We start from the raw sequence: 26,414 nt of genomic DNA on the forward strand, positions 1-26,414 counted from the left end.
CCAGACTTAATGAATAAATTTAAAGGTTGGGGGAACCCTGGGTGGCGCAGCAGTTTAGCGCCTGCCTTTGGCCCAGGGCGTGATCCTGGAGACCCGGGATCGAATCCCACGTCGGGCTCCTGGTGCATGGAGACTGCTTCTCCCTCTGCCTGTGTCTCTGCCTCTCTCTCTCTCTCTCTCTGTGACTATTATAAATAAATAAAAAATTAAAAATTAAAAAAAAATAAAGGTTGGTAAAACTATGCAGGGGGAGTTGGAGAGTGATTTCACTTATACTGGCAATATTGTGTGCATAAATTGGAAATTTCATGAACATTTGATTTAAAAACATTTTTTCCTATGAGTCTGCACCTGTTGAAGGTAACCCCAATTGTAGCCCCAAATCTTAATTTCTCTACAGTTAACCTATTTCAGTTGACTCTCATCATGTTCAAGTTGACAATCATTTGATCAATTAAGTATCTCCTTTTTCAAGAAAAAGAATGAATATGCCAATCAAAAGTAAATTTAAGATCTAGCATGAGAATGAAATAAAACAATTTTTTTAAAGCATCTAGCACAGCATCTGGCAAATTAAAGCTTGTTGTGATAATTACCATTAAGCAATGTGGGGCAAATATAGTATGCAGCCCTTACCACCAAGGAGTTTAAAATAATTGTAATGATAAATTTCAACCGTTTTCCATATTCTGGCTACAAAGCTAGTGAATTTTTTTTTTTTTTTAAAGTCATGGGGCACCAGGGTGGCTCAGGGGTTGAATATCTGCCTTTGGCTCAGGGCATGATTCTGGGGTCCCGGAATTGAGTCCCACATTGGGCTTCCTACATGGAGCCTGCTTCTCCCTCTGCCTGTGTGTCTCTGCCTCTCTCTCAGTCTGTGACTCTCATGAATGAATAAATAAAATCTTTTTTAAAAAATGTCATTTAAAATATAACAATACTTACTTAGGCTGCATTTACCCTTTTTGGATTCCATTCATCTTAAAATTTTTCATCAAAACTTTTATTTACCTCATATTGAAGGGAATTTCTAGGTATATACACTTTTTTATTAGTATCCATAAATTACTTAAGTCAAGATTACTTCTTAGATTTTTTTTTGCAGCCTCTCTAGCTTTATGCATATATTAAAAAAAATCTAGTTCAAATGTAAGATATATACGTCTTAATGTAGCCATGATCTTAGTTAGCATAACATTTAAAATTGGTATTGATTAATGACCATGGCAATTGCCAGCTTAATGATCAATTATTTTGGTAAGTAAAAAATTCTTAAAACATGTTTGTGTATGTGTTTCTGAAAACGTAAATATATCTAAAATGGGTACTACTCTCTCCAAGCTAAAATGACAGTTGTCATAGAAACAGTAAACAGCAGAAAGTCAGATCTGACAAAATAAGAAAATAGTGGGCAACATCTCTGGAGAAATTGTGAAATAGGACAGGCTATATTAGAAAAATTAACAATGTTTAAAATTAATAGTCATTATTTCTTCCAAAGTTTCTCAGGGATGGAATTAAGTACCGCAAACCCTGGCATTGTTAAGATTTAAAGTATATATGGTTTTTTAAATGTAGGAGTTGTAAGCATTAGGGCAATTTTAAGATGAAATATGCTAAATATTCTTCGATCATGAATATTTTAAAGTAATTTTATTAACGTAATTTAATACTAAATATGTACATTTTTCATCTTACAATCTATCCACTAACATTATCATCCAATCATGGCATAAAAATATGTAGCACTACATGCATTTCAGGTCTTCACAATATCGCAACTAATGGGGCTCACTCTTGCATTGCAGTCAGAAATATCTAACGCTTTTAGCACTCTGGCTAGCAATCTTCACTAGCTTTCATGTTGCTTTGTAAATTGTTTTAATAGAGTTTGCTTTTTTGGTCATGCTAATTAAGACCACTGCAGCTATCCATTAAGGATCTTCAAGTGATTTAATAGTTCATTATGTAAATCAAGTTTCATAACATTTCATTCAAAGTCCTAGAATTCGAAATTACATAAATCAATCTTTATTACTATTCTATTACTATACTTGTGAGATAAGATAAAACCAAACGCAGCAAACTGAGCTTCCATTTCAATTTTAACTCAGTATACTTTCCAACCTAAACATTAAATAGCATTTTTAAAAATGTCTTTCCAGGTTTGATGTGCTGACCTTTGACTGAAAATCAAATATTTATCTTTTGTTATATTCGTTATTTGATTTTTTCATTACATGTAAAAACTATACTTTTTAACCTTAATCCCACTGTCAAATGAATTCAGTAAACTTGAAATATTTAACTATTCTAGTTCAAGCCAGATCACTGCAGCTGAACAGATAAGACATATGCTACAACAATTCTGTGGCCCTAAAACATTCCCAGTTTACTCCCAAATTCCTCAGATCAAAAAAAAAAAAAAAAAAAGGAACATTTTCAGAGTACAAACATGTACTTTCCAGAGTGAAATGGTTAAATATCGCAGCCAATTTAGAAATAGCACCAACTGGCTTTTTTTTTTTTTTTTTTTTTTTTTTTTAAGCAGGACCAGATTTAATTCTTTTCTGCATTCACATGCACACAAATATACTTCCCTCGAGCTGTCAGAAAGCATCAGATTGCCTAATCTGCATGATGAATTTTAAAATCTTTTGAGAAACACAAGGACATTTGCTTCAGGCACTATGATTTCATCGTCATCATCATAAACAAGTATAAAGCCAGTCAACCTCTGGTATTCAAACCAAAGCCAAAAGATTATGGGGGTTTGAAAATGGTTAGTAGAATTTTAATCACATAAATTTCATTTGGATCCATTTTTGAAGCCACACAATATTTTACAGTTGGGTGATCATCTATTTATTGCCTGTGACTATTCCTAGGTGACCCCAAAATAAGGATGTGATTCTTATCAAGAGGTTTATAAAACATGCAAATACTCTATGAAATATTTGTAAAGAAATTACATCAGATGAAAATTTTCTGATCACTAATGTGAAGATGGTGTCTTTAATATTTAATAGCAACTCTAATTCTTGTACTCTTATGAAATACAGCTACCCTATCAGTTCCACCTATAGACATCCTGAGTAAATAATAGATGTGGGAAATCGAAAGATTTTCCGTGATATATTTTGGATCCCATCCTACTAGGGCTTTATCACTTGAATGATGTGAGAAATAGTACCATTAACACCATGAGGACTACATTTACATTCAGTTTTTTATGGTTGCTAACAGAGAGTTAAAACCACAAGCAAAAAGCATGGTTTTTCTGGATTCACTATGACAGTGATATATAAAAAATTATTTGAAATTCAGACCAATTGTGCTTTTAAGTTTAAAGCCAAATTTAAGTTTTTCAGGGCTTAAAACAAACAAGCAAATATAAAAGCCAATTCTGTACCTAGGCAGCAAAATGGAATATAATTACTGCATTCAGCCAGAAGCTGTGACTAAGTGAGTCTAATCGAAATGCAAGGTAAGTGGGTTTCTGAAGTCTTGAATTATTGAACAAGTAATGTAGGGTCCTGGAGTTCAAGGGATGGAAAGATATCATTATCTTTTTTTTCTTCCAGAGAGTCTAGGATGCCCGTTCACCCCTCTGGCAAAAGTGGAACATACAAAGGTTTTACTTTTAAGGTAAATGAAATAACCCTCTGTTTGTTAGCTGCTGTTAAAGATGCACACTGCATACTTCATCTCATCTTCTTTTCATTGTAACATTTTCACATTATCACAAGTAGCATTATGTCACCAAGACAAACCAATTTCCTTCGTGTAAATGTAAAACAACATGTTTGCTGTAAGATATTTCCATCAATGTCAGTGACATACAAGGAAAGTCTCAACAGTCTGCCCTGTCACTTACTTACTGAAAGGGGAAGGCAAAGTGTTCGTTCACACTCAAATTGAATTCTCTGTCCACTATTTCTTTAGCTCATTGAATTTATTCATAAACTCATCACTGGCACATATTACATCCAGGAGATACAAGCACTTTCACTAGAAACCAATTGGAAAAAAAAAAAAAAAAGGACAAGAGATGAGATGCCAATTGCCCTTTTACCAAAGGATAGACTCTTTTGATTTCTAAGAGGAACTGGCACAAAAGATATAGGCAATGTCTCTCTTTTGATTATTTGGGTCCTACTTCATAGTCAATGATATAACAGACCCAGAAAGGAGCACCTTTAGTCTAGTAGAAAGTCATCTGCCAGGAGCTGACATTTGGATTCCTCTCTAGTTACTCTCACTGGACCTCAATCTCCAAATCTGCAAAAATAAGAAATAGTCTACATGTTCTGAAAGGCCCTACTAGTCCTAACACTCTTTTCATTCAAAATGAGGGTTGAAAAAAAAAAAAAAAAAAAAAAACAAAAAAACAAAATGAGGGTTGACTCTTTACTATTGTTTTTATCTTATTCTGTTATACAGTGTTGTATTCTCTCAAGAATTAAAAGGAGTTTTCTTCCCCCATTTGCCCAACATTTATGAAATAATCAGTAAGATTTTATTTTGGTGGTTAAGCTAAGAATATCTCACAATAACAGGAAACCATCCATAGGTCACATTTTCCATCCATTCCTCCTTCCCCTCCTTCCCATTGTTTATCTCAAATCATGGTTCTGATCACACATTCAATTACAACTTGTTCAATAATACATATCATTTCCTTGCAGAGTCGCATCAGCAAATGTTTCCCTCAAAACCCTTTGAAAATGCAGTAAGAAAATTATATTAACAACAGTGCTAGAAGAAAGCTAATGAGACTTTGAAGCTACTTTCTTTATCAGCCTGACTTCTCCTCTGTGCACCTTGGAGCCTCCTCCTCCACAGACCATCACAATGATGATGAAACAGAAAAGTTGTGAATAGATACCAAAATAGTTATCAAGTAGTTTGTTTTATCCAAATAAAACCACTCTCCACTCAGACTTTTTCTTTTCCAGGGTGTTCAGGCGCTCATAACAAGTGCCTGACCTATAATTTTTCAAACTACTCTAAGCCACCAGAACATCACTTTCATCTGGAAAGCATCTTGAGCCACAATTGTAAGACCTGATGGTGTTTAAATGAACATTATAGGTACTTTGTGAACTCACAAGCTATAGAAATCAATAGGTATCTTGCATAGAGAGTCCTACAATTGATTTTTCCAGGAGAGAGTCAATTTGTAACTTTAGGAGAGACATAGACACCAGGGAGGTTGAAAGCATGCTGAAAGTTTAAAAAAAAAAAATCAACACAGGCATGTGAAAATTGCTGCACTGGATGAAGACTCAAAGAAATAGAGTCTAGATTGATGATGTTTTTCAGGAGTGGCTAAAAGGAAAAAGTTGAAAAATTCTAGGCAGCTCCTGCAGTGTTCTGGGGTTTGGAGAAGGAGAGCTCTCCAAGGTACACAGGCAAGGTATTTAATAGTGTCCCTGAGGGTCTTGAATTTAAATATACACTAAGGATTAAGACATCCAATAGATTCATCCTCTCTGGCTTTTAAAAATTGTCTGAAATTATAAAAATAATGTATTGTATACTTGAAATTTGCCAGGACGGTAGATCTCAAGTGTTCTCCCCACCACCAATGAAAACTGTAACTATGTGAGGTGATGGAAATACAAATTAGCTTGATTGTGCTGATCATTTCACAATGCATACATATATCACAACATCATGCTGTACTCCTCAAATATGTACAATGTTTATTGTCAAAAAAGAGAACTATTATAAAAAGAAAAACAAAGAATTATCTAAATGTAATCCATTCACTCAATAAAGAAGTCTAAGCATCATTCAAAGCTCAGTACTCTTCAGCACCGTGAGTAACAGCAAGGTATGTGCCCTCCACAGGGCTATAGTCGCCTACGGGGAGGGGTGAAAGGCTATATAGATAAATCTCAAACAAACCTATCCCCCCAAACCCACTGACTGACAGTAACCTTTCTGTGTAACTAGGAAATCCCATTCTCAAAACAGCTGTTGCTTTCTCCCTTCCTTCTCCTAAGGGTTCCTTTATCTCCTCCTTACTTTGTATACTTCCCATAAGACTGTAAAAGTAAGTTCGGCTTTGGTCAAGAGGTAAATGACACAGAGGCTAAATAAACATTCTTATAAAATTATTCCTATTGTTATTCTAAATGCTCCTAACAGAGATGAAGGAGAATTCATGAATATCAAACAAAGTTTTGAATTCTTGGGAGTGGAGGAAAGACTGTTAAAAATGGAATTTCAGGGGTTGCAGAGCCACACTGCATGAACATCAGTGTGAATTCAAAAGGTTGTTTTGGTAAGTTAAAAATCCCCAAACACAAATGCCTCAGAAAAATATTACAGAAAAAAAAAACCACGATGGAAAAGTAAAATACAAGACCTCTCTTTAAAAAAAAAAAAAAAAAAAAAAAGACCTCTCTTTTGTGTTGGATGATTTTTACCTTTATTTATGAATTGGAGTTCCAGAAGGAAGTAGATATCCATCATCCCATGGACCTTTCTTTGACCTTATTTAGTTTTGCTTTGTATGATTAACTTCTAAAACTGATTTAGAGGGGCACCCGGGTGGCTCAGGGGCACCCCTGTGATCCTGGGGTCCCGGAATCGAGTCCCGCATCAGGCTCCCTGCAGAGAGCCTCCTTCTCCCTCAGCCTGTGTCTCTGCCTCTCTCTGTGTGTCTCTCATGAATAAATAAGTAAAACAATTTTAAAAAGAATATCTTAAAAATATATAAATAAATAAAAATAATTTAGAGGTCCCTCTTTCCCTAATGATGGATTGAATAGACACAGAGATGTTGGGAAAGATTCACCTATTCCGAAATCAGTTACATGTGCGTCAGTTACAGGGAAGGTGGTTTGGAATGGCTGGAATTTTAAGTCAGAACATCCCACACTAATGATGTTCACATTAACTTCTTAGGAAAGGCATATACATGCGGAAAGCTGCACTTATTCTGCTGCATGAACCGGGCCTCAAGTCTGAGGGTTAGCAGTGTTCAAACAATGATAGAAGCTGAGGGCTTTCAAGGCTTTGATCTCAGAGCAGCATTCTTTTAAAAGTAAACGTCATTTTCTCACCTAGGAAATAAATGTGTTGTACCGAGCACTGCTAATTCCATAACACATTGACCAGTATCATTAGAAGTTCGAGAAAGCTCAATTGATCAGGTTTTGAAAAGATGGATTTCAGAGAGCTGAAGGCACATATGAAATCATTTTCAATTGCTTACCTTCAGTTGGACTGATTTCTGCCTCTCACACTCCATAGAGATGAACAGAAGAATGCTACTGAGATTTAATTAACCAAAATGATATCACGTTTTGCAAATATGTCTGATATGATGAAAAACTTGGAGCAGATACAAGGCAGTGGATAAAGATAGCAACTCCAGGAATCGACCATACAACCCAATTTAGAGTAGAGCCTGAAATATAGCTTCAGACACTCACCAGTGAAAAGATTACAAGTGGACAGATTGACACTATCAACACTGTCAGCACCGTCACAGCTAAAAACTTCATCATCTGATTCCTGCACAGAGGAGCAGGGTGAGGAGCCGTCAACTTCTTCAAACTTCCTCTTTAAAATTCCACTCATAGCTGCGACGCTGTCACATGTACCTGTAAGAGGAACGGGAGCAACGAAGCACTGAAACATTTGACCATGGCATAGTCCAAGTCTCCAAATCGTTTTTTTGAGGCTGTGATTTTTTTGAGCCACATCTACCACATTATCATACCCATGCAGAAATTATTCTTCCCATAATGCTTTAAAGCGTTGAAAATCACTCCACCCTGATTCACTGTTATTTGCATTCTCATTTCTGACAATAGCATTTTAGAAGAAAAAGCCAGAATTAAGAATGTGGAATCAGAGCCCTGCATAAGGAAATATGGTTCAATGTTTTGAAACGTCAAAACAGGAGTCCATTACACTTATTTGATTTGTTCTAGTAAATCGTGTACTGTCATTGACAGAGCTAGAGTTCAGAACAAAATAGATCACTCACTTGCATGCTGTCATACCCAGAGCATACTGATTAGGGCATGTCTATCTTGCTTGGGATTTCTTTTTTTCTCGGGTACAAAGGCATCTACTTTCCTGGGGCTCTTTGTCCGTCAAAAATCAAATTGGTTGCTAGGAATGGCTGGCTATACCTGCAGAATTTAGATGCCTTATCATGTTTCTAGTCAATTCAGCAGAGCTACAGGGGATACTTGAGTCCTATGCCAAGGAGGTTGGCTGAATAGATTTTATGCAGGGTAAACCACAGTCCCTAAATCTTTTACTGGATAAAATGTTAATCTCACTCTCTGTATCAGCATGGTCAGTGAAAGCCAGTCAGAGGTAGCCTGATGTATTTAAAAAATTTGTTCATGTCAATTTAGATGAATCATTAAACCTCTGAGAGTAATAATTTCTTCATAGCTCCAGAGTAACTGTTACAATGATTAGTGGTTCCTCCAGTGGCAGGTAACCTCAATGAGTGAAGAAGGTCAGATGTAATAAAATCATAAAGTCATCTCAGTCTTCTTTTTTGTCTACTGTTATTTGTAACAAAGGTATCAAGAAAGACTCCTTTACCCTACTAAGATAGGAAAATGAAAGAGAATCCAAGAAAAACTCCTTTCTTTGCTCCTTTTCCCGCTTCCATTCCAGCTAGGATATATACCTCCACATGTCTTATAGAACAGATCATGTATGTATTCCTTGCAAAGGTCAAAGAGTTAATGACTTCTCTGGAGTCTTCCAGCACAGTAGATAACATCTAAGGAGTGACCGGGCAGGATTTTCCAAGACCCCTGGCTCTGGGGCATAAGTGACCCATGGAGGACACCTAAACACTTGTCTTTGTTCCGTGATGCCTAGAAGACGTGCACCAGACCACAATCCTCAATAACACCCCCAGACCCCAAGCAATGATGAGATTCACTCTTCTTTCCTTTTCAAGTCTCCCAGATGCTCTCCCTGTTATCTGCTCTCTCTCTACATAAACTCTGCTCTCTCTTCCTCTCGGTGCACGTTTGATTTCTATCCTGTGCAAAGCCAAGGATCCACACGGCTGGTCCTGCGGGACCCCTCTGGGTCCTCAAACCTCACACAGCCAGCCCACATCACTAGGATAGCATAGACACTATAAGAAATGGTTTCACAACCAAAGAGCCAGTACTAAGCAGCATGAACTGTGGCGAAGTAGAGATACACACCCAGCCAGAGTGGGGATGCTGCTACTTAGGTCCAGGTCATTTTAGCCCAGGGTTTCCAAGCTGAAGTTGCTCTAACACTTGGCCAATGTCCCACTCACGTTCAGAAGCAGGCTTTTACACTGTTACATTTTCCATTCCCCATCCCCCTTTCCCTTATTAATCTTATTTATAACATTAAAGGGTCAGTTTTTAGATTACACTGTAATTTGAAGCCCAGCTTGGACTGGCTCTACAAGAAAGACGAAGAATGGTTCAGATATGTGACTCGGAGGGGCTAACAGACTGAGAAATCAAAACAGTGTCTTCTCTAGTCACCCACCACAATACCTGAATTGCCTTTGCTAGAAAATATCAGCCGGAGGAATAAACTGATTTTACAGAAGACATTGCACAATACATGGAACCAAGGAAAGGTAACATCTTAAGCCATTATATCTCAGTATGGCAGGCCTATCTATGCCTTTTGGTAATTTGGAACAAGTCTAACTAGAGTGACTTTCGTAGAAAAGATAAGGACTTTGGGACTGGCTACCTTCCTTGTGCCTCTCATTGACTTCATAGTCTCCTTCTGTTGCGGCAGCTACATTTCCTTGGAATATATTTGGTCCAAGTCTTTCTGCTGACTGGCTTCCTCTGCCTGTGTTTTCTGATTTCTTGTATCCCCGACTGACACATGGCTCTTTGGCTTTTGACTGATCTGCCTCCACTTCATTGTATCTTACAAGTCTCAACTCTGAACAGTAGTTGGCTCATTCTTTCTGTATACCTCAGTTCGAATTGTTAAGAAAGTGAATCCTCATTTAGTCATTTTTGCCATTCTATAGAAATGAGATTTGTTTGTTTGTTGCCCTTATTTTAGAGGTTATCCATTATTTGTTTATTTAGAAAATCTCAATAGATGCTTCTATCAGGAACTAGTGACTGTCATTTAGGATCATAAAATAACAGCTCAGGAAAAATATTCCTTTCTCCTATCGTGCTTATTTACTGGGTATTGCTAGAGCAAGGGATAAACAAATAATAAACAGATATTTAAATTAAATACAATATGTCATATGGAGATCAATGTTATGGAGAAAAACAAGCAGTTAAGTGGTATAGTGACTACAAGGTTGGCTGATAGAGAACATTCCATTTTTAATTGATGGGAGAGCTAATGTCACAGTGAGGAAGGATAGAATGAAGACATGGAGGAAGGAAGGGGGCCAGCAATTTTGACATCTGGGGGAAAAGCATTTCAGGCCAAAAACAATGGTGTGTGCCAAGGTCTTGGGCAGGGCACAGTGGGTAATCAGGTTAGACAGATATGAGGGCTAGATTGTGTAGCACCTGGGAGGACTTTGGCCATTACTCAATAGGAGATGGAAACCACCACAGAGCTTAAATTGTGGAGTGACAAAATCTAACTTACATTTTTAAAGGTGTTCCCGTTAGCCTATTATTTCACAAGAAAACACAGGGCATATGGTAAAAGAATGACAGATTTCATGGGAAAAAGGAAAGGTCTAGAATTAAGGAACATACCTAGAGAGGACTTAGTGACTCAGATGAGCAGTTAAAGTTAGAAAACCTGACTGGTCAGAGGCCTGGAGAGGTCATAGTTTCTTTTCAGGGGAAAGAATTTAGAAGGAGGTTAAAAGGGGGAGGGAATCAAAGTGATTCCCAAAACAATATGATTTACTTAATTTTATCTAGAACCATCTCTGTCTCGAGATTTACCAATTATTTTATGACAGTGGCCATCTTATCTGCTAAGTTTCAAATAGGACCAATTCAGATACAATGGTACCACTTTATGATCTTGCTTGGGCGAATAAAATTAACAATAAAAAAGTAAGCTCTCTTTTATCACTCTAAAAGAATATTTTAGTTTGACAGAAAAGAGGGAATAAATGGACAATGACCATTATTCATGGAAAAATAGAGGCGAAGAGTTAACTATTTTATTCACCATCCTTTCTAAAGTTATTTATTTAAGATTTTTAAAGTCAAGCATACAACCACCACCTGTTACTGCAGGGATTATAGGACTCTGGATATCTTTAAAAGTCAGACAGTCTCCAGCTCAAAAAGACACTTGGTGACCTAATATAACCATTCAGTATTTGGCTGAAGAGACTGTCTTATCTTCAAGTGACATACAGAGGTATTAGAAGAATCACAGAAAAATTCCTAAAGACTGAAAGCTGTTGATGCATTTTTTTTAATGTTGATAAAACTGAAGTTTATTAGTTATAGGAAACTATTTGGAAGTTTTTCCTTGACTGATATGAAATCAATAGAAATAATTTATATGGATTTACTCATGTTTATGCTTTTGCGTTTGGTGCTTTTGGATTTAGTGGGTTGGTGGCCCTAGAATCTTGGACAAAGTCATTGAAGAGAGATTGGACTGTATACCTAGACAGCAGAAGAAATACACACAGAAAAAGAGATAGTTGAAAAAAATGTCCCAAAGTATAACAGACACTTGTTGAAAGAGAAAGATTTCATCCCACAGATTGTGTCTGCCAATCTGATTCCACTGGAGTGTGCTCTGGTTGTAGTACTAAAATTGCAATACTACAATTATTTCCATGGCAACAGACATGAGATCATGCAGGAGAAGCTAAATTGTGAGAGATTAAAGATATTCCCCCATTCAGATTTCTGCAGTAAGAAGTGGGAAGGAAGACCAAAGAAAGTTATAAATGTCCTTGCATGAGTCTTTCCCATCTACATAGCCAAGTGGAAGTACTCTTAAACAATATTAAGTCACCCCATGACAGAATACCGACTTGAGAGTATGTAGCTGGATGAAAATGTTAGCAAATAGGACATACAGATGACTTAATTAAAATTTACAAGCATCCAAAAGATTGCGCTATCTTTTGTGTATTTTTTACAAGTCAAGTATTTTTTATAATTCTACTTCAGGGTCCCCTAAAAAGGTCTTGTGTTTCCAAGGTTCAAAAAAAAAAAAAACAAAGTTTTCTTAGGCTGGCTAGTTTCCTTTCTTTCTTTCTCCCTTTCTTTCTTTCCCTTGGTTTTCTTGATCTGCCTAATGGGAATACTATGTTATTACTGACCCTATATCCAATAATTCCTTTTGAGAAGTATATAAAATAATATAATTTTCTTGATACTGCTTCTAATATGAAAATAGTTACAATTTGCATACCTGTCAAATAGAATAGTCAGATTTTTAAAATATTTGAAACAACAGTTTAATACTTTTAAACAAATCCAGATGCTCAAAAGGCAAGAGATTATTAGCATTTAAGAGAAGTAAATTGTAAGTTATTTTTATGTTCAACTTATGATGTAATGAGAAGTAACAGTCAAGACATCACTAAAAAAATGTAAAGGTAAAAATATAATTTGTCATTTTGAGGTTGAACTACTAGGAATGTTGGGTACACTGACCTTTCTACAAAGGGAAATTTTTTTAACATAATAGTTTAGAACTTATATGGATCTCCCTTAATAACGTAAGTGTTTGTTGTTATTAGGCAAGTTTTACAGAACAAAATACCCAATGGCTGATTTTTTGATTAGATAACTCTAATATCAGACAGCCCAAATATCTAAATAGTAAAACTCCACAATCATTTAAATGCATTTTTATGTTCTTTTTACTTCCCCTACAATAAGAACACTTCCTACAGAGTTAGGATACAACTGTAGGCTTCGGTTGATTACTGAGGTTAACTGGGAAAAACTAGAATAAGAGTGGGATAGATTGCTGGAGCTAGAGATGGAGGCAGAATAAAGGTAACTAGAAATGAATGAATGATCCTGGGAATATGGAGGGAAAGTAGGGCAAAAGAGAAGATGCTGGGAAGGAGAGAGGGAAATCCCCAAAGGAGAAATGGACAATGCAGTGACTTGAGACATCTGGGCATTGATTTTTGTTAAGGATTTAGTTGTAGAGAGCACAAGGTAGGAGAAACTACCTTGGCCTGTAGAGCCTAGTAAATGCTAGTTCCAAAGATTATGGAACCTTTGTGCTGAGAGGGCACAGAGAAGAATTTCTTTAATCTGAATTTGTGGTGATAATCTGGATCCCCAATGAAAAACACATCTGTTACTTTGAAATTTAAGATCTGAGAGCCTGAAGCTGGAAAAAGCTTAGGAGAAAAAAAAAGCACTCTGCGCTGTTACTGTCACCACTAATTTGCCTCCAGGTACGGGAAAGCAGTGATACGTCCTGCAGAGGATTTAAACTAGGCTAATCATTGACATTTCCAGGGGATATCTTTAAAAATATAGAGTCCCAAGAACCATTAAGAATCATGGTATGATGAAAAGAGGGAAGCCAGTTGCTTAAAAATTTGGTGCTTTCCTCATAATCGTTAACTTCTACCTCTGCCATTGGTATGCATTATGTATTGCAGATGTCTTGCATTATAGCTGAAACAAAACAAAACCATTCTCTAAAATCTTGGCTGAGAGTGTAATTGAGCCATGAGCGACCAGACCACATTATTTGCATTTTGAGACGTTGAATGAACGTCAACAGCACACGCACACACACAAAATGGAGAAGAGATGATGTAAAGTCTTCTTATGAGGATGCCCTTGTTGTTTTGATTGATGGACATGGCCATATAGACATGTTATGTGCCCTTCCTTGTTAAGTGACCCCATCTTGCCAAAAGCCTACCTTCAAACTCTAGGAAGGATGCTGAGACTCCCTAAAAGTCTCTAGAAACCTACTCTCACCTACAGCAATCAGAGGAGGCTTGTCAGGGTATGTTCCCTTCCTTGTCAAGTGACCATGTCTAGCCAAAAGGCCACCTACCATTCCAGGAAAAAGTGTGAGTTGTTTAACACCACATATGCAATTGTGTAACCTATAATTTTCCGCTTATATCATGAAGACCTTCTCATTTAATATTTTTCAAAACCTATGTGTTTTTATTTGATTTTTACTTTTGTGCTTAAGGCTAGCTAATAGCATTTCCCTGAATAGCTATGCCATAATATTTAACCAAAATTCTAAAGGGAAATGCTTGGCTTCTTTTTAAATGTTTATTATTATAAATCAAGGATAATTAACATTTCTTTCACATACCTTGGTCTATATCTCTGATTATATCTTTACGACAAAGCCCTAGAAGTGGAAGTAGTGAGCTTTCAATACACATCGTCAAATTACCTGGCAGAGAGCTTTCACCAATCTTTTTCTTCAATGGTGCATTGGGGTATCATTTTACCACACCCTTGCCATCGCTGTGGCATTGCTATTTTTTATTTTTTATTTATTTTTATTTTTTAAGATTTATTTATTTATTTATTTATTTATTTATTTATTTATTAGAGACACACAGAGAGAGAGAGAGAGAGAGAAGCAGAGACACAGGCAGAGGGAGAAGCAGGCTCCACACAGGGAGCCCAACATGGGACTCGATCCCAGGTCTCCAGGATCACTCCTTGGGCTGAAGGCAGCACTAAACCACTGAGCCACCCAGGGATCCCCCACGTTGTTATTTTTTTAAATATTCATGAGTTTTGGGGTGCCTGGGTGGCTCAGTCAGTTAAACATCTGACTCCTGGTTTAGGCTCAGGTTCTGACCTCATGGGTCATGAGATTGAGCCCCGTGTCAGGCTCCAGTCCCATGTTGGGCTCTGCACTCAGGAGGGTTTGCTTGGATATTCTCCCCCTTTACCCTTCCTCCACTTGAGTGTGTACTCTCTCTCTCTCTCTCCCTAATAAATAAATAAATGTTTAAAATTTTTTTTAAATCTGAGTTTTTCAGATATTCTAAGAATAAGAGCTACACATCTAGAGTAATTACTGCATGTGTCCTAGCATCTCACATATATATTAGACTGAATTCTAAGGTGGCATCTCTATCCCCTAGTGTGCATACCCTGTATATCCCCAGGATTGCAAATATAGTGAAATACCACTCCTGTGACTCTGTTCACATTATAGGGCAAAGGGATTTTGCATACATACTTAAGGTCCCATTTCAGTGACCTGATAAGAGATTATCTAGTTGGGCCTGATCTGATCACATGAACCCTTTAAATCTCACCCTTTAAATTAAAGGGTGAGAAGGATTCAAAATAAGATTTCCTATAGTTGACTCTGAAGATAGAAGGGGTCCTGTGACATGGGATGTGCCTCCAGGAGCTCTGAGAGCAGCTCCAGCCACAGCAAGCAGCAAACAGGGATCCCAGTCCTATAACCAAAAGGAACTGATTCTGCCAAAAAGGAGGAGCTGGGAAGTAGATTTCCACCTCCCACAGTTATCAGGCAAGAACTCACCCAAACTGACACCTTGGTTTTCAGTTTGAGAGATCCTGAGCAAAGAACTGAGCCACACAGTGCAGGACTTCTGACCTGTATGCTAATAAATGAGCTTTGTTTTAAGTTGCTAAATTTGTGGTAATTTGTTACACAATAATAAAAAACCAATATAACATCATCTGATTTAATCCCCAGTGCACATATATGAAGTAGACATTATTATTAATAACATTTTCCAAAGAAAAACCAAAGCATAGAGAAAGGAGGTGACTAGGCGAAGGTCATAGAGTTAATTAGTCTTAGAGGAAGCATTCGAACTCAAGCATTTTGGCACTTGTAATCATAGTTTTAATCACCACACTCTTTTTTGACTTTTGTTGTTATCTTACTGCTTGAAATTGGTTTTCTCTGAATATTTGTTAGTTAGGACTATTTTTTCCCATAGGCTTTCCTTCCATTCTTAACGGTTTCTGTGTGTTTGCGTGTTGTGTGCATTTGTCTAAATTACTTAACATCCTTTTTCCCCAGTAAAGTGTTCATCGAGTTTGTGTTTAGAGACATTTTATTATAGCTATAAGGAGCACACTCGTTTGTGATTCTGGTATTTTTACATTACCTTTACAGAAGAAATAGGTCATGAACACTTTTTACATCCAAGTGTCTTCTTAGAATTTAAATCAGAATTCCTTGGGACTTCTTCATACTGTCCATTATGTTCTGTTTTTTTTCTTAATTAATAAATTGCCTTTCTTTTAAATAAGTAGATCATAATAATGTTACTGAGTCCCTACTTGGTGCCAGAAATTAAATTCTGTGAATGTGTTATCTCATTTGCACCTATAATGACTCTGAAATGAGTATTATTGTTTCCTTGTTATCACTGAGCAACATGAAGCTTAGAATGTACATTACTTATGTATTTTGGACATAAGGCTCCTTTGTGACAGCAAATATTTTGAAACATAAGTGCACATGCTACTTTGTAGAAATTTAAAAACAAACTATGGGGGGAAAGAGAATATACACTTTGAATATATTACTAGTATGAAGAATATGCATTTCATGGAGTAATTTCAGAAATGTTTTTATATTGAAAACATTGGAACTATTTTCATATTGAAAAAATTGTTAAAACATATACCATGCTTTAACCTTTGAGTTATAGATTCTTCAGGAGATTATAGATGTATGTCTGTCTTAAAAATGATTAATGTAGCATATACCAAACTTGACTCACAGAATTTTAATGGATGAAGTTTCATGTTGGAAAGGGGGGGGAGGTCTATGATCAAATAAGTCTTGAAAATTCTTAATACTATAAACCCTTTTTGAAGAATCTCACTGCATTAGTATAATAAAAGCTATACAGAAATTGGTGTTGTTTAAATTTTGTCCAGATTCGTGCAAATGTAACACAGAATTTTTTTTTCATGGAATATTCAAAAAAATTTTTCCGAACTTTGAAAATGTTTTACCAATTTGATATTTTGAAAGTCCTACCATTGCTAATTGTCACTGATTCTAGGATTCGGTTTCACCATTATGAAAATATGGAAAAAATACCATCTCCTACTATACTAACTTGACTAACTGATATCCAATGATTTAATTGCAGTTAATATGGAAAAGTAGAAAAACTTGCCAATCAAGGGGAATTTTATGAGTTTTCTAATCCCTTAATGAAGAATAATACTTAGGAGGCCATTAAAAGCCCTGGGGATTGTTTGGCTCCTTTCTGCCATTCTTGCTTTCCATTCTTAGCTTCTAAACAGAAAAGGATGACTAATGGGGCAGCCTGGGTGGCTCAGCAGTTTAGCCGCCTTCAGCCCAGGGTGTGATCCTGGAGACCTGGGATCAAGTCCCACGTCGGGCTCCCTGCATGGAGCCTGCTTCTCCCTCTGCCTGTGTCTCTGCCTCTCTCTCTGTGTGTGTCTTTCATGAATGAATGAATGAATGAATGAATAAATAAATAAATCTTAAAAAAAAAAGAAAAGAAAAGGATGACTAGCAATAACAAATGAAAATTACAGACAATTCCATATTATGTTCCAAATTCTGTGGTGAGAAGTATATCTATCAGTCTTTACAATATCACCCAGGTTGATAACCAAATTTTACAGAAAGGGAAACAGAAGCTCAGATAGCTTGTCACTTGTCCAAATTTACAGAGGCAGTAAGATGGCATCTGTAAGAGATAAACTACAGTTGGCCTGACTGCAAAGTTCATTATGCATCCTATCAATTATTATGCTGTACTACCTAAAAACTAATAGGCAAGCCAAAGTTAAAGTACCCTGTAAGCTCAAAGTACGCATTTCTAGAAACAGGCATACTGACTGGCTGACTAAATCATCCATTTAAGGGGTATATATGTACACCACAGTACAGTTCTCACATAAATGAGCACAGTAGGGTATATTAGGAATCACTCTTTCTCTTTAAACTCCTAGACATCACATCAGGGCTTTTTTTTTTTCTTTTTGGTCAGTTCTACCTGGCTGTGGTAGACTATAGGACTTCTACTAATGTTATATTATCTGCCAACCTTTACCTCGAGACATGTTAAACCCCAGTAAAATGGATATATCAACTCTCAGCATGCAACCTCGATTTCTTCATAGCTAAGTCAACATTGTCACTTGTCAAGCATTATGGCTTAGACTTGTTCACCAGAACACAACATAAATGGCAGAAAGACAGTCCAGAGGAGAAGAAAAATATTGCTGAGTAATTCTATTTTTAATCAAATGTTGCTGAACAATTTAACTCAAGAGAGTGAAGAATAATTGAATGAGTATACATATGAGAACACTCAGAGATTGGTAAAATACATGTCACTACATTTTCTTATGTGAATATTATTTAATGTTTATTGCATATTAATACAAAAGTATAATTAATTGTGTTAATTTACATTTAATCCATTCCCTTAATATATGATGATGATGACGACGTGTATGTGTATGTATCAAAAACAGTAACAGATAATGAACAGCACAGTGCACGGAGTCGTGAGATACAGAACGTATGCAGATGAAATCCCCTGTTAGAGTAGGTGAGCTCAAATGGAGTTTGCACAATAAACTGTCTGCAGTACATAATTTTGCATGACTTAACGACATTTACAGGACATGGACATTATTGCATTGAAAAGCATTAACAGAGAAGCCCCTGGAAGGAAGGTACTATCTCAGAATGGAATGCGTGTCTGTAGCTGGGAGGGTACAAGAAAAGGGTAAGATAACTATCTGACACAATTATTCCCTTAGGCAGTCGGCAAAACAATTTAGGGGCACATAGTATGTATCAGACATCGTATTAGATGTTGTTGCTAGAGACAAAGGACACCCCACCCGCCAAGAATTGTAGTTAAGATAATTGAATAAAAATGTATGGAGAGGTAAAAAAAGTGGCTGTCGTGACCACATCAAGAAGCCAGGAAGTGCAGGACAAGCCCTAGGTAGTTCTGGGTTGTTTTCATTGGCTCTGCACAGAAGTTGTATGGAGATCTCTGAACAATAAGCTGAAGAGGGGAGTCCCCAGGTTCAGTTTCCCATCTGACACTGAGCCCTAGAGGACTTCATTGTGAGCATGGGAGAGTCCACTTGGGGTCCTTACTGATTTAGGTATAACAGTAGATTAACCATCCCAAGCTTTAAGTATGAGTTTTATGAGTGACCAGAAAGGAATTTTGAGAAAGCAAAACAAGAATTTTTTTTTTCTAAATAATGTCTGAAAACCTTTTCTAGACTCTTTCTGGCTTAATATGCTGACAGCATCACAACCAGGAGTACCAGAGTCATACCTGATGACAGATATTGATTTTCTGTGGCTAGCTTAACCTGGGATAGAAAAGGAAATCTTTGTAAATGCATTCAGGAGTCCTGTTTGGGAAATTATTTGTTTCACTTATTAAATATATTGTGATGTATCCACAACATGACAGCAACTAACTGTATCAACACTTACTAGAAAACAAAACTAAAATGCATTTTTTACCATGACAGCAAGCTCACAAAAAGTCAAGGAGACTGTGACAGTAAGTCAAAGAGATCAGTAAAAGGATACCAGGGGCAGGTCTAAAGTGGAGAGTTCTGTGCAACTCTAAAATTCCTGTGCCATTATGCTTTGTGGACCATCTGGCCACACCATGCTTTTTTGTCTTTTCCAAAGTTCTAAACTGGATGCTTTTCTTGCATCCAGTATTTAATGCATTATATCCAATATTTAATACAAACACATAGTGTTTGGCTGTTGTTATTTTGCATAAGCAAATGCTCAGTTTCTTACTAAAAAATCACTGTGGGAATCCCCCTCTGTGCCTTTCTTTCTTCATAGGTAAAACGAGCAATCCAGGAAGAAACTATCTCTACAGGCCAGTCCCATGTTTCTAAGGTAACGGAAGACTAAAATATCCAAAGAGAATATTTGAAAATCAAATGAGTATTTGCTAAAGGATTTTATAGTCAATATTCTTTAAAGATACATAAATTCACATAAGAACTACTTTTACCTGGTGATTTGTGGTTTATGTACAAAGGTGCATGTGAGTCAGGAGAAATATTGAAACGTGTCTATCACCTTTTGTTGTTGTATTGCAAGTTAGTGCATTAAGCACTTGATCTAACTAAAGTAGAATGTCTTTGGAAATAAATCACATAGGTTCTATTCATCTCTTAGCCATAAGATTAAAAGGAATGTCAAAGTTGAGCTCCTGTCAAGTGGTATTCTTGCTAGTGTTATTCTTAGAATTAGCACTGACATTTATCAAGGTCATCATAATCTTGAACTAAATGCTTGAAAAGTTATGTTGAGTCTGTATTCTCAGAATATGCACATCCAGCAATTTTCAGGTCAAACTATTTCATCCATTATAACAACTGAGATCTGAACAATTGACTGACAAATCAGATGATCTGCCCAACTGATTCACTGAGTATGAGAAAGATCTAAATGTGATCATTAGTTTGATTATCAAATCCAGTTCTTACTTTTTGATGTTCAAAGTGGTAATTAAAGAGTAATGATGCTGCTTTGGATCAACCCCCTTTCCGTACCTAAATAAGCCCTATGTTATATTATCAGGCATTAAATATATACTAAGTCAAAACTAACTTCTGATCAATATTTTTGGGTTATGGATTACTATAGTACAAAGGTGGAAGCAATTGCTCATCTGCTTGAATTACCTGAGTACCTAGTACAATTTGAATGTTGAAACTGGACCAAGCTTTCTTATCCCCATGTAACTTCCATTTCTTTTCAATCCCACCCTTCCATTCCCAGAGATGGGTTATTTGCCAAACTAGCATGTTTCCATGACAGGTATAAAGTTGTCTACCTACATTATAGGGGCAGCTATTGATATTTCATCTTTCTGAAGACATTTTGTGAGACTTCAGAGACCCAAGTAAACTTACCTATGAATATGGCAAGCTTCTTTCTGTAAATAATGAACCAGAGAGCAGTAAAGAGGCATTACTAACAAATGGAATTTTAAAATTATCTGTAACTGAGAGTGAGCCTATGCAATGCGTTATTTTCAGCAACCTGAAATGCACTTCATAACTTCGATCGTGCCTGAAATAAGGGTCATCTGCATAGGTTGCATGACCCATCTCCTCATCCATCTGCTTTGTCAGTGTGCTCGTTAATGTCTTCTGTCTTTACGCTGAACGTGTTGCCTCTGAAGTGCTTTGCTCGTGTTAACTGATGAAAACTAAACACCTCCCATTATCCTCTTTGTGAAAAATAATGTTCTGACGTACCAAATTAATTTAAGTAATGTAGTGGCTAAATATTAAATATATTAAAATATATTTCAAGCATGTGGTACTTTATTTACTGTATGACTAATGAATCTAATAGACTAAGGTTAATATTATGAAAACTAAGTATTATATGTCAAAAACATTTAAATGAGAAATAAAAGAGAAAATAAGAATCTTAACTGAATTATAATAAAATAATAGGAAAGATATAACAGCTTTTTGATGATTTTTCCCTCTCAACAATTAGCCGGGAGAAAAAAAAATTATCATGACAATGTTTTAACTTAGGAAATTGCCTAGGGCAAAATATGATAATTCTGATTTTTACTTCTTATTAAAAAAAAGGCCACATAGAATGGAATTTTATTTCCAAGTAATGCAAAAGGCTTCAAATAAAACAAAAAGAATATATGTATATTTATAATAATTTCTTTTAAATTTCAGATACATATGTTAATATTTAAATGGTTTTTAGGTTGTTGTGATGTTTAATTTTTTATATATTAGACTACAAAAGTAAGGAAATTACTGTATTACAGAAACAGTAAGGACACTAAGTTTAAAAGTCTTCATCTGTCTAAATATAAATTTGATCCTCTTCACTGCCCATAGCCTGAGCATAGATCTCAAGCTTTCTATGATTAAAATGACTGATGCATCAAAATATGTTTCTTAATTTTATTGTCTCATTCAGTATACTACTAACCACTACAAACATAAAGAGAAAAAGGAAAGTATTATGCAACAGGAACATACATAACATATAAACACATAACATATAAAAACCTATATTTGAATCTAAGAAATGCTCTAAAGGAAAAAACAAATGGTATTGTGTTTGCCATCTCCCACAGAACAGCCTTACATGGTTTTCATTTGCTTTATTTCCATCCTTCACTTGGACAGGAAGCTCTTAACTGTTTTCTTTCATGCTTCTTTTTTTCTCTCTTGCCTCCACTCCAGTGTGCGCGCGCACACACACACTGCCCCCCAACACACACACTCCCCCCACCCCAACACACAGCCACCCCCCACCCAAACACACACTCTCTTTTTCCTGTAGTCTCTGCAGTAAAAGCTACCATAGTTATCTCCTGGAGACGTCTCATGCAGACGCCTCAAGCAGACGTCTGCCAGTGGATGATAGGAAATGCTGATTGAGAAAGGCTTTATCTACTTTTCATCCAAAATATGTGAACCATTAAGGAAATTATAAAAAGCAGCAACAATATACTCTGGTTTTATTCAGAACCTTTCCCTTAGCGATTATTAAAAGGATGATATTTTTAGCCAAAGAAAGCAAAATGCATCTGCAGCAGCTGGTTTCCAAGGAAACAGAATAATTTAAAACCATGTGGAACTCTGCTCTCTAATTTTCATCAATTCCCCTTCATTCCTGGAGGTAGCTTTACTCGGAATTTATAATTTCCAAAAAATATAACTGCCTTGATTTATTTTTTCTAATACATTTCAGGAGGTGACTATCTAGTCATATATATCACCTTAAATTCCAATCTAGGGAGAGGTAAATTTGTAGCATCATTTTGTTTTAAAAACCAAGATCAGAAGATTCTATCAATAATTAGAAACATGGCAATACTTCAGTATCATAAACTAATTTTTGAAAACCAGAGAGTTCAAAAATAAACCATGCAAGTGTATTTGCTTGGATCAATAGGACGTAAGCATGTAAACATATTATTAGCTATATTCAGTGTGTGTAGGAAATTTAAGATAGTTCTCCATTCATTTAGATGATCTTTTCCCAACATCCAGTAGTTTTTCTCCCCCCTTTATTTTTAATTTTTCAAGAACTGTTGTGCTTTTGTCATTAAAAAAACAAAATCCATTTCTCAGACAAAAAAAAGCAAAAACCGGATCAAAAAAATTCTTATATATTATACATATTCATTGTTAGTTTGTGATTCATTCAAAGGAAGTATTTTAAAAGTACTTGAACATATCATTTAAATCAGTGAAAGACTTTTATTTTATTATAATCAACAAGTCTTAATTGATCGCCAATGTGCCTAAGTCAAGAGCAGTATCTCTTAAAAGAAGCTTGATCTTAATGAGATCCTTCCTCCCTTAACCACCCAATATTTCTGACTTTAACTAACTATATAATTAAATGACTTGTAATAAAATTATTTTTCTTCTTTTTCCTGTGTCATGAGTCTACACATTTAGAACTCTTGCCTAAAAAAAGACAATATTAAGAGATACAAGCAGCTGGTAAAGTAAAATCTGAACTTCTGAGCTGTTAAAGAAAAAAATTATTGCCCTAGGGATCTTACCAACAATATAAATGTTGCGAAGGAACCCTTATCTAGATATATTTGATTGATAAATGAAACCGCCAATGAAATTTGCCTATTAAGATGCTATTTTTTACAGCAATGTTTAATCCTTCATAAACAGGTTTCTGAGCTTTTAAATGAAAACAACCCTATGCATGTTGCTAAATATAGTTGTTTTATCATCACATAAGTTTACAATTTACAAAATGAAATGATACAACTACTCAATAGCATGAGATTTATCAAGAGGAGTAAGTTAAATAAAAGAGCTTAAATGCATACGAACCATTCCTTTTAATTCAGCACTTAAAGAGCCTACAACCGGCAAAAATTATTTTCCTAAACCATTTACTGTATTGTAAACATTAAAAGACACCACATGAAATTTTATGTCGTCTATTCAGAGAAAGCTCCATTTTCTCAGAACCTGTGGAATTTCCTAGGCTTTCCTCATCTTTCCTTTCATTCCCAATCACGTAAACTTGAATAGAAACAAAAAAAGACACACGGTGACTCATTTTATCTATTAATTTTGCTTCAATCACACTTTCCTAGAAAGTTATCCGGGGTAAGACATGCCTCTGGTGTTTTTATCAGCTAATGGTGTGGCAGGGAGAAAAACCCCAGCTCATTGCAAAGCTTCCTTAAGCAATGAATGGGACACACTTGCAGGAAAGGTCTTCAGAATAATTTTCGCATCATAAAATTGTCTCAATAGGCACTGAGAAGCATTCTGTTTTGAAGAAAAAGATTTTTTTCTTTTTTGCTCTTACCTGTAAATATGGTTTCTGTACTTCGGCTCCGTCAGAACAGACTGAAGACTTCACTCCTCCCTCGTCTATCCATCAGGCAGCAGCCAACCAATCCCGAAGCCGGATCCTGGCATTCTCCGGCTCATGCTCCCTGCTTTGCCTCCATCCCGTGTTTCCTCCCACCCCCACTCTCTTAGAGGGCAAATCCTTGCAGCTGGGAGAGAGGGAGTGGAGAACAGGAACATGAAGAGGAAAGGAATAAAGAGATGAAAGATATTTCAAAAAATAGCTCCAAACCATAAACAAAATCTGCAGGTGAACTCAGCTGAAGCACAGTGTCTCGCTTTGAATTTAGGAAAAGAGGGTTAATCAGTGCCTCAACCACCTGAAATTAGAGCCAAATATTCAGGATGAGACCTAGGTAAATTGCCTGTCTTTTCAGCTCCCACTGATTTTCCTCAGGGGAAAAAGAAATTCTCTCTCCGTTGTATATTTTGATATGTAGATAGAGGAGGTTAAGACTGAACAGCAAGATGACATTATGCATATGCAGCTTGCAAAGAGATAAAATTAAAATGAATCAAGACCCTTTACGTTGATGTAAATGCAATGCATTTGCATTTCAACCTCTGTTTGGCACAGTTTCCATTTAAAACCAGTTTCAGAGTCTAATCAGTATGAAAAAGATATTTCATCCTGAGAATTAGAATATTTAAATATTTCAAAGCTGTGTGGTTTGCATTGCTTCAGATTCCTTAAAAGCTGGCATCAATTTGCCTTTGTGAATAATGGAGCCTGTTAAAGATTAAAAAGGGATCAGCCACTTAGTTGCCATGTCTCAAAGTGACTAATTGAACTCCAATTTTATTCTAATAACCTTGGGCAAAATCATTTCACTTTTGAACTAAGAACGTAACATGTATAAAAGGACAACTGAGGAAAGCATCCAGTTAGAATACTTTCAGGCAACAAAGCAAACCCACCTACAGCTTTAGGGAGGCTAGGTTGGGACTAACAAAGAATTTAAACTATACACAGATTGTTTTCTTGATTTTAAAAATAGAATGCAAACCATGGCCCTTTAAGATAAAAAGGTATTAATTGAGCTTCTGCTAGTGGAGGTGGTCCGAAAAAGTTTCCTTGGGGAGATATAAATTAATAGATATTTTCTCCCCCTTAGGGGTATGTACTGCTACCTGAGATATTACAGGTTTTGGTATTCAATTTCTCAAATCATTAATGTATCCTCATGGAAATAAGACCACAAAGAGGAAAAAAATGCTAAGAAAATGTTCCTTATCTCCAAGAGTAACGTGGGAGCAAATCATTGGTAGTCTAGAAATAACTGTACGGAAAGGGTTTAGGGGTATCAATCTTTTTAGCAGAGAGTGCTAGTGACTTGACCTGAAGCTGACTTCAGATAGAAGCGCACTGATTTCACTTTGTGTGTGCAGTTATTTGGAGTAGTTCTGGGAGACCCTACTAGATACAAGGGGAAGGTTAAACTATCCTTTATTCCCACCAAACCCCTCTACTATGGAAAATGCTTTCAAAACCTCTGTCCTATTGCTTGGAATTGCTGGAGGAAGCCCGAGGACAGCATTTTTTAAAGTGGGGGCTGGGGGCTATCTATATCAGAATCATTGGCGGAAGCCTTGTTAAAAAGTCAGATCTGTGAACCTCACTCCAGATTTAAGGAATCAACATTTCAGGAGTTGGCAACTCAGCATTTTTAGCAAACTCTCCTGGGTGATTTTTCTGCCAACTGTGCTATAGGTAGCAATATCCAGTAGACAAGTATTCCTTGGGCACAAACTCTAACCAAATTTCATCATGATTTTAGGGGAAGAAAAAGAGGATGGGCGGGGGAGGGAGGTTAACAAATTTAGCTTGAAGATTTTGAATTTTTTGAATATCCAGACTGAAATATTAAGTAGTTAGTTGATATGAAGTACAGGTCTGGAGTGTAGATGTGATTTAGAGATCATCTAGAGTATGGCTACAGCATTGAGAGTAGATGAGCTTCCTTAGGTCAGTGCTTCTCAAAATTGTGGCCCAAAATATTCTTTTAACAGAATTAAAAATGCAGACTAATGGACTCGACCCAAACCTCCTGAATCAGAATCTCTGGAGTGAAGTTCAGGAAG

The 26,414-nt window shown here is 36.3% G+C and overlaps 1 protein-coding gene across 1 annotated transcript in view; it reads right to left on the reverse strand.

Moving 5' to 3' along the window:
* The window catches only part of CSRNP3 (cysteine and serine rich nuclear protein 3), a 189,606-nt gene extending 165,244 nt beyond the window's left edge, over positions 1 to 24,362 (reverse strand). The window contains exons 1-2 of the mRNA XM_072810974.1: positions 24,289 to 24,362; positions 7,449 to 7,619 (exon numbers count right to left, since the gene is read on the reverse strand). The gene's annotated coding sequence lies outside the window, so the exon portion shown is untranslated. The remainder of the gene's footprint in view (positions 1 to 7,448; positions 7,620 to 24,288) is intronic.
* Positions 24,363 to 26,414: the final 2,052 nt, after the last annotated feature.

This window comes from Canis lupus, chromosome 34 (assembly GCF_048164855.1).
Source record: "Canis lupus baileyi chromosome 34, mCanLup2.hap1, whole genome shotgun sequence".
Classification (NCBI taxonomy): domain Eukaryota; kingdom Metazoa; phylum Chordata; class Mammalia; order Carnivora; family Canidae; genus Canis; species Canis lupus.